Source organism: Notothenia rossii (genome assembly GCF_949606895.1).
Source record: "Notothenia rossii genome assembly, chromosome: 2".
In the NCBI taxonomy this organism is placed as follows: domain Eukaryota; kingdom Metazoa; phylum Chordata; class Actinopteri; order Perciformes; family Nototheniidae; genus Notothenia; species Notothenia rossii.
In genome coordinates this window covers 17,865,736-17,880,975 of record NC_136904.1, presented here as the reverse complement: position 1 = coordinate 17,880,975, position 15,240 = coordinate 17,865,736, and the positions used below count along the sequence as shown (strand labels likewise).

The window sequence follows — 15,240 nt, the reverse complement described above, 5'->3', positions numbered from 1 at the left end:
TTATGTTTGTTCATTTAACACAGGGAAATTGAGAAAGAGCATTTGTTATAGGTACAAGGAGATCCAGAGAGGAAACCGTTTCGGGAGGAAGAGAGGGGTAGAGGAGAGGGTGAGGTAAAGGCACATATCACAGAAACACCCTGCAGAATAATGTAGTGGTGTAATATTGTGGCTTTGAGGAAATGTTGATTTAATTGCAGTTTGGTGCACATTTAATGTGGTCTGTATGACACCTGGCATAAATGGTTTACACTCGGGACAGTGCCAATTATAATTCAGCCAATCAGAAATCTTTCATAAATCCACTGACATGCTCACTGCAACAGCTAGATGCTTATTTGACGAGATGAGATGGGATGGCGACAGACGCACATGCAGTATATTTTCTTTTTAATTACAATGTCTGCAGAGGTGGGACTCCGCTATAAACAATCATCTGTGCAATCAAACACCAAATACCACCTACATGCATTATAATAATACATTCTCACTGAAAACTGAAAAAAATAAAATGAGCATGCACAGTATTTGTATAATTATTATAGCAATGCCCAGCTAAAAAATGAGGCATGTAACTCTACCATTCATTCAGCAGCTTTGATAGCAGGACTGTATTGTTCCATTTAATAATGACTGTCAGGTGGTGGTGGTGGTGGTGGTGGTGGTCAGTTGGCCTACATTCACAGAGGCAGACACACACACTGGGATATAATAAACAGAATATCATTACTATTCTGCTGAATGTAAAGTGCTAGTAAATACTTAAAATCATGTTCAAAGCTCATTAAAAATATAAAATGTGTGCATCTTTGAATGTGCTTTTGTTAAACGGTTAGCACTTTCTCATTTCTAATAACACTGCAGGTCTTTCACAATAGTCTAATATTATGTATATAAATATATTGATGTGTTTTATTCTTTCATGTAATGTAACAACATGTAAAGAAAACTAAAATAGTCTACATGACTTCAGTAAGTTATTTCCGGGCACTTTTCAACACCAAAGATGAAAAAAGATATGTGAGCTTTATCTCAAATAAGTAAATAATAAAAAGGCCAGCTATGTTGAGTAAGGAATACTGAAAGAAAATAACAATGTACAGTTTGTGTTTGCACTCAGAGCAATATGCCCCTATGTTTGTAGAAAAAAAAAAAATATAGCAGCAGAAGCTTGAAGAAAGCTGACATCAGAGGAATAGGGAGGCTACAGCACTTAGGGGCCATTTTATTGCTTTGCTGTGGTCAAGTGAGGTGCACCGAGCTCAATTCCACCACAACAATGGCAAAAAGGGCCGCAGAGACAAAAGAGGGCTATCCCTGCTTCTTAACCCCTTCACTACTGGCAGATCAGTCGCCTGGGGTACCGAGCGAGAACACCAGGCCACCTCAGGAGAAGCAACGGGAATGACAAATAGCCAGCCGCAACGTATATACCTACTGTATGACAACAGCTCACACACACACACACACACACACACACACACACACACACACACACACACACACACACACACACACACACACACACACACACACACACACACACACACACACACACACACACACACACACACATTTAGCTACTTACACATAACAAACAATACAAGCACACAGACCACATAGGAATCTATCAACGGGCAGGTGAAGTCGGCTGCTTTTCCTGACCAGGAACAGCAGTCGGCTTCACCTCAGCCCCGTCTCATACTGAAATACACTGCAGCGTGCTCTCTATGTCTTTCCATCTCTGCCCCTCCCTCTCCTTCTCTCTCTCTCTCTCTCTCTCTCTCTCTCTCTCTCTCTCTCTCTCTCTCTCTCTCTCTCTCTCTCTCTCTCTCTCTCTCTCTCTCTCTCTCTCTCTCTCCTCCACTGGGAACATGGACAGGCTACTACACATTTGCAAGTGAATTACACTTTTTGTTGAGATTTCGTTGTGTGTGGATTGTAAAAAAGAAATAGGAAAGAGGGTGTGAGAGGGAAAGGGTGCTCCTGCCATCACTCTTTTCTTTTCTTCTCTCTATAATCCTGAGGAGGATAAGCTGTGAGGTACACAGAGAGGAAGTGCCATAGACCTGCTGGGGTCCAGCACATCCTAGTAGTGCATTCCTGAAGCAAAGCTATCAGACACACGTATAGACAGACACAGACTAAAACCCTCTCGCACATTATGACAGAGTGGAGTGGATGCAGAGCTGAAATAAACGCAGAAACACTGCTCACGTGTAATTGTATGAATCAGAAAATGTACTGTCAAACACCATCAATCTGTCTATCCCATGCCCCAGAGTTAATACTAAGCATGTATTTCGAGCATCAAACAGAGAATAAGTAGAATCGAGAAAGGGAGTTATAGAGTCTATAGCAGCATAATGTTCATATCACTTTCACATAGCTCTTTATCTTACCTTTCAAACAAGCCCAAGCCCACTGACCGACAGAAAAGCGGTGAAGCTGATAGCTTGACTATACAAACACACACTGTATTTTGTGCGAGTACAAGCCGAGATGTTGCATCATCGTGTGACCTGGCTGTAAATTACTGACAGGGAAAAATGACATGGATCAACACACTGCATTTGATCATGTCTTATTTTATACTAATTGTAATTTGTTGTATGAAAAACAAATATATCCTCTCTGTCTGAGTATGTAATGTCTTTATTTTTATTTAAATTGTATAATACTTATTGTTAAAAATATGTAGCACAATAAATCATATGTAACATGAGGCAGGAGCTATGCGACTGATGCACTGTCAATATTTTAAACCGTCACTCTCTTTCACACACAAACTTACACACACACACGCACCGACTTACATTTCATCTACACAATGCAGATTTCACAGACACAGATAAACAATGCGAGGGCAGTTATCACTCCACGGAGCACAGTAACATAGAGGAAGAGGAAGAGGATGACAAAGAAATAGGGGAGGATAAAAAGACGGCGTGTGTGTCGTCAGAGTCATAGGCCAGAGGGGCCCATGTATTGTTCCAGGGCTCAGTGTGGGGAGAGAAAGGCGACCTGGGCCGCCTCTGTCTAAGCGTCCTCCATGTTTTATGCATTCTGTCCTTTGTGATGATAAGCGCCAGTGCGGAGGGTGGAATGCTGGCCTCCAGGGTCCAGGAGAGGGGTGGGCTTATGGGGGGGCTGGGGTGAAGCTCAGTTTAATTTTGCAGCCCTTGGAGTGGTCCCTGTCATCCCTGCCTCGCCCGTGTGTAGGCATATGTAGCCCATACAGACACGTAAACCGTTGTTCCTCCCATCCCTGAACACTAGAGCTAGCTGCTGCTGCCCCAAATAGGATATTATAACCACTATGCCACACACCGTACACACACCGTACACACACCGTACACACACCGTACACACACCGTACACACACCGTACACACACACACACACACACACACACACACACACACACACACACACACACACACACACACACACACACACACACACACACACACACACACCTATCTTAATCTCTGTTCAAATCATAGGTTCAAATGCAATACAAATTTGTGTAAAATTGTATCACATATTATTGTGCTCTATTCTATGACAGCATGTACATTTCCTTCACTAAAGGGAATTCAAAATAGAAGCCATTCTTTGCTTTCAATCATATTACTGAATGGAAAATGTTGTATTTATTTTTATTTGATCCCATGTTTACTAGATTGTCAGCACAACATTGTCTGTGATTTGTCTGAATTTTAACCCTGGTTTAAATTTTTTAAAGCAGTTCAGAATTAATACAAAATAATAAGTATAGAAATAAAAAGTGTATAACACGGCCTTGACGTGAAACCTTAAAAATATTTTTCATCATGCCAGAATACACACACAGAAAAACAAAAGCAGCTTCTCAGTCATAAATGTTGCCTACCACAATGATTGTTAACACGATAACATATTGTAAAAGAGCAAACAACAAAAATCTCGGCAAATTTCACTTTCAAAAGATAAAAGGATGACATTGAAGGAAAGCTCAAGAGAGAAAATACTCTATGGATAAAAAGGAGTCGTATGGACACTTGGAGATGGTAGATTAGGGATTATGTATAGCATTTAGACACAAGCATGCATGCATGTACACACACACACACACACACACACACACACACACACACACACACACACACACACACACACACACACACACACACACACACACACACACACACACACACACACACACACACACACACACACACACACACACACACACACACACACACACACACACACACACACACCTGAGCATGACAGTCATCTCTGCCTTTCCTCCTTTCCACTCTCTCGCTCACCCCTGTGCTGAGCCGAGATCCCGCCCCCCGCCTGCTCCTTTATGACAGCATGACATGTACACTGGCCTCGGCAGCAGGACAACTGGAAGAACTGGTTGTTGCTGCACGACCTTGCATATTCAAAACCACACATCAGACTCAAAGCCATCATCTGTGTCCACTTCCTTCATATACATATGTCCATAAAGTAAATGCTGACACTTGACATTCCTCTCTTATTTCAGTGAAGACGCATCCACACAAAGGTAGACCTTCATATCTACAGTATAGTGCTCTGTCTCTCAAGAAGCAGACGGAACAGTAAAATGGAATGAAATGAAACTGAGGTTTTACTAAAATACAATATATGTTAATAATAATAATAATACAAATAATAATTGTTCAATATTCCACTTATCAGAGCATTATAACATAATAAGATGGATTTAATTGTTCTGTGTGTATAGACTTCCTATAGCAAACACACCTAAATTGTGATGAATCTCCAATGCACGGCCTTAGCCTACAAGTAACCCAAAGAGGGCTCTCTTCAACCGACAACATGGCAACGAGCTCCCCCACGGAGCCAATGCCCGAGCACAGTAAGGTTGTAGTTAAAGAGGGAGCTATGCAGAGACACATTGAGAATGGAGATGGAGAAGGGGGGGGGGGGGGGTGACAGAGAGAGAGAGAGAGAGAGAGAGAGGAACAGTGAGAGGAGGAGAAGGGGTTATGACAGCCAGAGGCGCTGTCTCCCCTTTCTCTGTGTTACCCCCAAACCATGAAACAAGCCTATCCATGACGACTACTCCCTTTATCTAATTTCCCCGACTGAAAGCGCTACCCCTGCTCATGCCGTCCAATCACATCTGAATACTCTGAATATACCTGTCATTGAGTATGGTAATAGAAGGAGGCCAAATGTAAACAGTGGACAGCCGTTTTGCTGCTGTGCACGATCAATGGCAAGTACAGTTAAAAATCTGGTCAAATCACAGCATAACAATACCAAATGTTTTTTTCATGAGACGAAGAACCATTGAAACAGCAGCAACACACACATATCAATTCCTGCAGATATGTACTTGCATTGTTTGTCATATAACTAGAAGCATTTTCTATTACTAAATGCACAGCACCATCGTCACAAATAAACTAAGCTCTGTTATCATAGACAAAGGATTTTTTTCCATGTTCCACTTTCAAATAACATGCTTACAATTTATTATGGTTTTATAACCCTATGTGTGCTGGCTAAAAACAGTTGCACGATATCACAGAGATATAGAGCAATTACAAATAAATTCAAACTAATTATAATGAAATGAATTAGTATAATTAAGATGTGTGAAATATCTGCATGACAGTATTTCTTATTTATTTTTAACACAGTAATATCCTGTTTTACAGTTTTTCTTCAGTTATGGTATCTGCACATGTGCCTTTATTAATATTCATTCAAAAATCAAATTTAAAAGAAGAATCCTACCTTCTTGAAAACATTTAAAAACATTGAAAAAAACACTCTGATCCCAAGTAATGAGCTAAAAATTAAAATGGCCTATATTCAATTAGCTTTCACAAAAACCCTGTCTGTGGTAAAACCATCATTCTGGTGGCAGCTCACAGTTGTCACAAGCACAATACTTCCAATATCACAGTCAAGGATAAGGATGAGATATTAGCTACACCGAACACAACGTCTGACAAACACACATTTGAAATAGAATACATATAAAATAAACCCAATGACATTCCTATACCAATGCCAGGAACTGTAATAATTAAACATAAATATGATGATGAGACAAGCCAGGAAAATCAGACAGGTAAGATGGCAGTAAACATTTCTGCTGTCTTTGTTTTGTAACAGAAGACGGAGAGAGAGGGAGGAGGAGGAAGAGGAGAGGAGTGTTACTGTCAGATAGGGGAGGAAGAGAGATCACTCGAGTTCTCGCACAGCAGACCTGCCCTATACACTGCAACACCTTTGAGTTTCTAATCACTGGAATCCAAACACATACAATTTGCTTTCTTAGACACACACAAATAATACTGGGGTAAACATACCAAAGCAATACGAAAAGACGAAGGAGACAAATATTAATTTTATAACTGCTATAAATTGATCAACCCTTTTCCCCCCAGTGCTAATCTCTTCCCGTCTGTTCCTCTCCAGACTGAAAGGTAGGATTCTGTTTATCTGACCTCTTCCCCTGATTCCTCCTCTATGGCCCATGGCTATTTGACCCCTCCACCCAACCCCCTCCTGCCCTCAGCCCCCCTTTTCCTTTCTCTCCCTGACAGCCTTAACGTTTTGTTTTATTAAACCTGTTACCAGTTGTTTTTTGTTGCTCTCATCCTAAACTAAAGCCAAAGTCGTAATTCAGCAGATGCTGACGACCACAAGTGCTTTGTGTGGCTCCCAAAACATACCAACAACTACCATCACCCTTTTTTCTCCAAGCGAGACCCACTCTCTCACCATCGTCCCTCGGCTGTTTGCGCGGGGTTTCCTCTTTCCTTTTTATCTCTGCACTCACTCCATGACCCCTGTTCCCCCTGTTCCTTGCTGTCTGACCTACACCCCCCACCCACACACACAGTTTCCCACCCCCCTTTCTGCTTCCCCCAAAGGAACACATATCCTTGCCACTGCTCGCTCGCAAAACCTATTTTTCCTCTTTCTTTTCCCGTCTCTATGTCGCTAAAAATATCCGAGGCTCGTGAATAATTCTCGCAGCCTTTTCTGGCTATATAGCTCTATCACATCCGAAACCAAATACTATTTTTTAATCACATCAATGGAGATTTTTTTTGGCTTGAAAATACACCTAATCCTCAAGATAACAGTTGCATTTCCGTTTTATTTATTTTTCCGATCAGATCCATTTTTCGGCGAGGTTGGTTATAATGCAATCATAGGCAGTTAAACTGCGTATTTTATTTGGAAAAGGCCCATTCAGTTTAGTAAGGCTGCTTTTTTATTTCCTCCGAGAGTACAGACTATTCTATTTTGGGTAAGAGAAAGATGTCTTGTTTAACTTGCACACAAAAAAGAAATCCTGCCAATGTTAACTGGCTAAGCGGCTACTAAATGCATGCAGTGACCTATAGGTTTAGTTTGGACCGTACTTTAAGTTTCCGGCAGTAACTTTGGAATGATTATGGCTGCTTAAGGTCAGACTAATAGGGCAATGTTTTGTTTTCATTCCGGCAAGCATTTCTCGGGAAAAAAAATGTTCTCCTGAAAGTCAGATACGGTAGCCAAGTAGTTGGAGGCAGCAGCAGCTCCAGCCTGCCCTATGTCTTCCCTAAACCACATGTCTGTTCTCTGAAACGCAGCTCAGACTCTCGGGCTGTTCGTGTACAAGGTCCTGCTGATCCGCTCTTGTCATGAAGGAGACCCGGGGCTTCGTTCATCTCAACACACACATTCACACAACACACACACGCTCGCAAAACACGAGCCCATTCGCGCACGCACGCACACATACACACATGTCGATCGATTTGCATGTGACTTCGTCAGGGAATGAGCGAGAATCGACTTAAAAACAACGCTTCAAAAGAGCCAAACAGCGATGAAAAATAAAAAGACAAGATGGACAAAGTGGGGTAAAGGGGAAAAGTGTAGCTTGAGGAACTAAGACAGGGCGGAGGGATTGCACATTTCACAGAGAGACGTATCGAAGAAGAACAAAAATGTGTTTATCCAGAAGAGGATTTTGAAAGCATACGACGGTGCTGCAAACCCTTGGATGTAGCAAGTGTCAAATCTGTAAAAATAAGAAAGCGAGATGGTCCCTTTCGCCGGACGCAAACGGACCCACAGGCTGGACTTGGAGCTCCTTTTCTGGGCTGCGCTCATGTGGAGCTGGCGCTGTCCTTCGTCCGCTGAACACAACCCCTTTTCTTATTGCATCTGTGCCTTAAAACACGTTTCTTGACACCCATAAGCCCTTTATACCTGTTCCTGATCCCACCGAAATGCACATATCTGTTTTAAAACCGTGTTTTTCTACGGTCAACTGCTTGGAGAGGATCGCTGTCTTGCCCATTTCTTATCTTCCATTCATGAGGAGGAGAGGACGAACGCTGATGTAAACACAGGTAACGATACGAATAAAATCGAGAATTAAACAAACTACTTGCATGAAATGAACTTGTGATCGCCAGTCATTTCTCACAATGTGAGAAAAACCAGCTTCGCTACACGTAGCGTAAACTACGAACAGATAGGAAAACAGATTCAGACAAGTCTACAGCGAAAAGAATAGGATCGTGGAAACAGAGAGGAAAAAGAGACAAACGCAAAGTTGAAACTTACAATTTCTCGCTGCCGCTTTGTGATCCTCGCTTTTTAATCCAGTATTGAGATGATTTAGCTAAAGATCCCATCAAGGCAGTCCCCGTTTGGTCAGTTTGCGCTTAGGGTGGCAAAAGAAAGATCATTGTTGTTGCGGAGTGTAAAAAACCGAAGTAGGTACTATTAGTTGTTAAAGGCAATATAAAAATAATTTGGATGCAAAGCAGGCGATGAGTCTTGTGTTAGAGGGAGCGAGGAAGAGGTGAAAGTGAGATCTGATGATTGAAAAGAAAAAACTCTTTGGATCTTTATTCCTGCTAATTAGTTTCCTGCAAAAAATGGCTGTGATTAATTCAGTGCGCATGTGCTTCATTACACAGGCACGAAGGGAAGGGCTAATTAGCCGCCTTCTGGATCAATAAGATTCAGCAAAGGAGAGAGCTCGGGAGAGAGAGGGAGGGAGGGAGGGAGAAAGAGGAGGGAGGGAGGGATGGATAGATACAAGTAAAAAAAGAGGAAAGTAATGATCAGGAATTGAAAATATGGAATTAAGAACAGCGGAAAGTAAGAGTTTCATTAGACGGAAGACAGTGAAAGTTAATACTGAAGCAGGCAGCCGCAGCAGGCAATGCCCGACGCTACATGCACAGCTTTTTCTCCGCTCTTTTTCGACTTTTTCAAACGTTTTTGTCCCGGTTTTTGCCTTTTTAAATAAAATATTCGCATATACTTTGGCCACTTTAAGTACATAAGCGATCATGCTTTATTTTATTATGTCTCTTTCAACCTAAGTCTGTCATTTTAGCCGTTCCAAAGCTGCACAGGACGGTTACTACATTTAGTTTACAGTCTGTTTGAACAACTTATTGAAATACATAACTGAGTTACGGCGGCTAGTGATTACACTGGAAACATTCTATTCTTTTGGATAGTGCACTTGTTAAAGTGTAAGCAATGATCGTATTTGCAAACAACTTAAACAAACACTTGCCAAACAATTAAAGCATGTAGCCTATAAAGCGATTTCTACATGTGCACTCGATGTACGACTGTAATCAGTAATAAACAGGGGTTATCGTAAATACAGTGTATACCTGGATATTATCACAGCTAAAACTGTATTTGTTTTTGTAAATATAGATTTTAAGCATTGAGAGAAATACCACTTGCTCAGAGACAGAAGTTGACAATGCGAAGCTTCAAAATGTTAACTTTGATAAACTTGAAGCAATGCAATCTTTACACATTTTATGTGAACCCCAGCTTATTTAGGCTACATCCTTACATTTCATACAAATATTATAAGCTAACGATGGTAGGTTTAAAGAAGAATGCTCAAAATTACTTGAATAAAACGTAGAGCAATGTGTGTTCCTAAACTCATATTACTGTGTAAATGCATGGATTAATTTGAATGAAAGAATACAATTAAGACTCAAAACTACATTTGAAAAAGTGAAATTCAGCTTCATAAAATATGACATGATAGTATGACGGAGATGAGATGCAAGACGTGTCGTTTTGACACTGTAACTTTAAATTCAGTGTATACTTTATAACACAATTATAATATAAAATAAACGAATTGCTTCAATGATGTGAGATCATTCACAGCACAAATGTTTAAGTATTTTTCGAGTGAAATTATTAAACTTATAAGAGCTGCATTGTATCATTACAGTATGCAAACAAGTTTAGCTCTTTTTTTTTTAAATACTTGTTTAAGACCCATTGTATCCTATATGGGTGTGTGACAATTTATTTAAATTTGAGTCGCGAGTGGTTAGGAAATATAAACAGGTTTATAGTTCTGCACAGCAGTGCAAAGCTTATATGTGACACAGTGGGATGACGGGGGAACAGGTTATCGTGACATCTATTACGAAACCGCTGGGAACACGGTGTCAATGAGTGTTGGTTCTTTTAAATAATAATAACACTATAAATGTGTGACAAGTTGGGTGAGTGGTAAGGTGTTTGGTCAGCTCCGGCCTCAGTTCATTCATTTTGCTCTATATTTATACTGATATTTTGATAAGGAGTCCAGATGGTCAGTGCCTTGACTCATTTTGATCTCTCCTGATCCTGAATTTCTGAAAGGCTTTATGATCAATACCAACCATTTTTGATGTTCTCTCGTTTGTTTCTTTCTCAAAAATCTTCCCGTAAAGCACTTCGCCTCTGTAACTGATGTCCTCTCATTTCCTCCGAATGAAAGATTGTATTGCAGAAATCAACCTTTGAGTCTCCCAGTGCTCTTTGTTATGATAATTTTATTGTTGATTCTCCGAGGAAATGGACAATCCCTCACTCTCAGTAAGCACACTTTCTGTGCAAACAGTTCCATAAAGAGTCCTGGTCCACCGAATGCAAGTAGCTGCTCTCACTGATCACATAACGTGCCATGTTTATTGAAACAATACGGATTTGATAGGCTGCGCCTATATAGTGAATTCCGATACAGAGTTAATAGTTAAACGGCACCTATAGTCGAGTTCAAACATTGTCCAAACATGCTTTAGAGCTTGAAATGGCCATAATACAACGGTGCATAAGAGATAAGCCATAACTGGGTAAATAAAACGGCCTTAGATATTTATTTTTCCAGACGCGTATTGGATAGAAATGCATGGCACATATAAATATAACGGGTGTTTTTATTTCTTAAGATTGCACACAACTGATAGCCTATGTTAAGCAGTTCGCATTGTTGTAGTGGTGACGATTGCTGATGAAATATAAAGTATATATTCTATATTTTCCAAAGGCCTTTTGGCTTAAGGGTTAGAAAGGTTATGAAACCTCCACGGGACGCGGTGTTTTCAAAGATCCAATAGCATATCTCTATTAGAATAGCCTATGAAAATCAAACTTATATATCGTAGCCTAGCATATATGACCAAGACCCAACTCCCCATATCTCTCTCTCTCTCTCTCTCTCTCTCTCTCTCTCTCTCTCTCTCTCTCTCTCTCTCTCTCTCTCTCTCTCTCTCTCTCTCTCTCTCTCTCTCTCTCTCTCTCTCTCTCCTCTCCCCTCTCCCCCCCCCCATCGCTCCCTGCTAGAATATATAGTGTGCTCTAACACGGCATTTCCTCAGCACTTGCCATCCTTAAGCCGAGGCATGCACTGATACCTGTTTTTAAGCAATGTAGCATCTGCTGTGTGGCATGTCTCTCTCAGAAAAAACAAGAAAAATGCATTGCCCCGTCGAACAGCTCACATTTTGCAGTGTGAGAAACAGACTATAGGAATCTCGAGGATTTGTGCGTGTCTGCTCTCTCGGGAAGGAGTGATTGTAAAAATGAATAGGTTGAAAATAGCGTGCGAGCGGAGTTAAAGGGGCTACGAGATAATAAAAGAGTATGGTGTATAGTGAGGCTTGTAGGCAGCTTTGAGCCAGTCAGTCGCCTAAAGCCTAACAATGCAAACTTCAGTTTACAAATGTATGCAAAGGCCTGATTGACATTACTCCTTCAGTGACCATATTGAGTAGGCTACGATGTGAGCTAAATCAAAAGAACACCAGCCAGACGGAGGCCTTGATGCTTTTAGGGCCTATGCATCACTGAAAGGGGGAAAGGGGGGACTGACAGGGTCTGAAGCTTTTGTGTTACCAGCGTTCAATTGCGCCTCTCTGTGGGAAGGATAACTGTCCACGTGCCAGCCTCAATAGGCATACATCGATGAGTGGCATTGCAAATTCAACACAACCTGTGGCTATGACAGCCCGTGGATATGACAAAGAAAGGCAGAGTAGCTTAAAATTCAGAATGCTGCGTAGATGTGAGGCACGTGAAAAAGATTGACCACCACCAGAACTGCAAGGAACAAAACATTCAGACAGAGAGCAAAGCCCATTATCGTTTTGAGCGTTGTTTTGTGATGGGGTTTTGCACACCCGTGTGCATAACATGTCGTTTTAAGTTATTTGATTAAGTCTTCAAATATATACAAAAATCAAAACAAAAAAAAACGTTTAGTTATTTTATGTAGGCTATCAGCTTTCGCAATCTTAGACAAAGCACAAAGGGAAACAGAGTAAAGATAAAAAAAAACCTGCATGAGAAATGCCTATAACTTTATAAAGAGATAACGACCATTACATTCCGAAGTATTTGGTGATTTAAAAGTCTTACAGACTGCAATATTAAAAAGGAGGGTGTCATTCATATTATGCTATAAAATATTTCTAAATAATATTGTAGACTGGAACCTCAAAGTGGGAAACAAAACGCTGTGTTTATTTTAATGGTGATGAAATGAAAAATACATTGTTATTTTACTTTAGTGTTGATGTTGATGAAAGCAAAATAGTAGGGTCTGTAGGTTAGATTCTCAGATTGGCTGAAAATAGTCAGGAGCAACATTTTTATATGCAGGGCAAACCCCTTCTTAACTCAGTTTAGACTTTTATTTAGATTTTTTGTGAAATAGAGATGATGCACATAACATTTTTTTAAATGACTTGAATTATTAGCATATCAGTATAACATTAACGTGTAGCATATATATTGGTATGAAAAAACGCTCAATTAGATTTTTTTATGAAAATATGTATATGCTGTACTTATTTTCAAATTTGTTTTTTATGATCCTCGACAGAATGAAGCAGTCGAGGCTGCACTGTTTACCACAACATCGTTGCACATATGGGAGCCTGGTGTCCGGCTCTCCATGTGTGCAGGGTGGATAGGGCAGCGCAGCCAGGTGCAATGGGAGCGCCCTCTTATGTTCAGCCTGACCACTGGGATCAAGCAGCGCATCAACTCCTTTACAGGAGCCAAGCGCCTGCGGACCAGCTGGTCTTTGCAAAAGCGCACCTTTGCCTTTCCATCTACCATATTACACTGCCTCCCATATGAATTATGTAAATATATACCCGGTCGGGATGTTGCTGGGTCGAATTAGGCGCAAACAATCAAAGGCGAAAATCACAAACATTTCAGATAAACATTTTACCAAAATAGCTGGTCTTACACGGTCCGGAACTGTTATATTTCTTGATATTGATCAGTTAGAAAGGCAAAAGCCCAGCACAGATCAAACTTGGACTTGGCCTTATTAGCGGAGCGTTCTGCATAAATCTGCATATTTACTGTCAAAATGTATACATCATTTTTCTATTTTTTTTATTGTATTAAATGTGTATATTTCACTCAAGATTAACTTTATTTGAGTGGTTATAAGTTGTGTTTGATTGTAGATGCAGGATATGTTATACTCCAGATGACTTTCCACCATTACCATCATGGGTAAAGCATTATGTCCCTGGTGGAAAGGAAACACAAGGTTTTTTGTGCAAACCATTATATGCATTTTATTTCTTCGACTTTATTTTCTAAAGCAGTATTTGCTCATATTCTAAAACTGCATCCGGCTGTGGATTAGATTCCCCCTCTCTTTTTTTTAAACCCTTGTGTCATGTTTGACATAGCCTACGGAGAATCTTCTTGAAGTGAATACAAGTGTGGTGACATTTTATGTGTGTAGCTTTCTGTATAAAACTGAAATGCAACGTGTGTAATTGTTGTTGTTTAACGTTATCTTTCCTTTATTATGCCAAATCAGTTTTTTATCATTCAACTTGTTTTAACTTGATTATCAATACAGAAATGTATCCAGCAGTAAACATCTGCCTTCAGTTTTTTTGAAGAGTGTACTGTCCATATTAGTGGATATATTTGTTTAAACGTTTTAAAAATGGTCTCTTATGTGTTGGTGTATTATTTCAGTTGTTGCTAATTTGTTTGTTTGTTTCGTTTCAGATGTTCTGTAGGCCTATGTCATATTATGGTAACGTTTTGGCTGCTCTTTTTTTCAGATGTTTTATTCTAAGGCTGCTTGTTTATAGGCATAAGTTTCATTTCATTTTTGGTTTGGTTTGAAGAATAAATACTCTTGAAATAAAAAGTTATCTTCTTCTTGTTGGTTTTTTGTACACATAGCACTTTATCCTGAGATTCAAATATTTCTAGCGAAAATTTGGAAATGTTGAATACATGGTTATGTAGGATCGTTTGCAACACAGGATCAACCTTGACATATTTCTGAGAGCAGTTGGAAGTGAAAACCAGGACCTGATTTTTGGTGCTGCTGTTGTGATTTTAGAGTTGGGAATACAAAATAAAAATAAAAACGACAAGCGGACGTCTGGTCAGCCTGCCTCATTTACATGAGAAACAAGGAGGCATATCAATTCCACATCCATTCACTCATCCTGCCAGTATACTACCTTATTAATGATCACTGCATTATTCAAAAACAGTTTGGACGTTTGAATTTTAGAAAAATTGACATGTTAACACGTAATAAATACAAATCTGATGTCTGCCAATATTTGAAAAACGTCGTGAGCATCCAAAATGTCCGATGGTTGCTGACTTTACTCAATTGTCCAGATCATTTCATACTGACCACTGTGATAAAAAATGAATAAAAGAACACTCTCACACACCATGCATCCCCCCCCCCAAAAAAAAAAAAACGAGCGTCGCGTGTGTGCGTGTGTGTGTGTGTGCGTGCGTGCGTGTGTGTGTGTGTATGTGTGTGTGTGTGTGTGTGTGTGTGTGTGTGTGTGTGTGTGTGTGTGTGTGTGTGTGTGTGTGTGTGTGTGTGTGTGTGTGTGTGTGTGTGTGT

General features: G+C 40.2%; 1 protein-coding gene and 1 long non-coding RNA gene across 4 annotated transcripts in view; one reads left to right on the top strand and one right to left on the bottom strand.

The window, feature by feature from the left end:
* Positions 1-9,009, bottom strand: part of zfhx3b (zinc finger homeobox 3b) — a 140,842-nt gene extending 131,833 nt beyond the window's left edge. For all 3 annotated transcript variants that reach the window (XM_079663436.1, XM_079663437.1, XM_079663438.1), the window contains exon 1: positions 8,625-9,009. The gene's annotated coding sequence lies outside the window, so the exon portion shown is untranslated. The remainder of the gene's footprint in view (positions 1-8,624) is intronic.
* Positions 6,960-14,524, top strand: LOC307028430. Its single transcript, XR_013804988.1, has 2 exons — positions 6,960-8,407; positions 13,207-14,524. It is a non-coding gene; the product is annotated as an uncharacterized lncRNA (long non-coding RNA).
* The last annotated feature ends 716 nt before the right edge of the window (positions 14,525-15,240 follow it).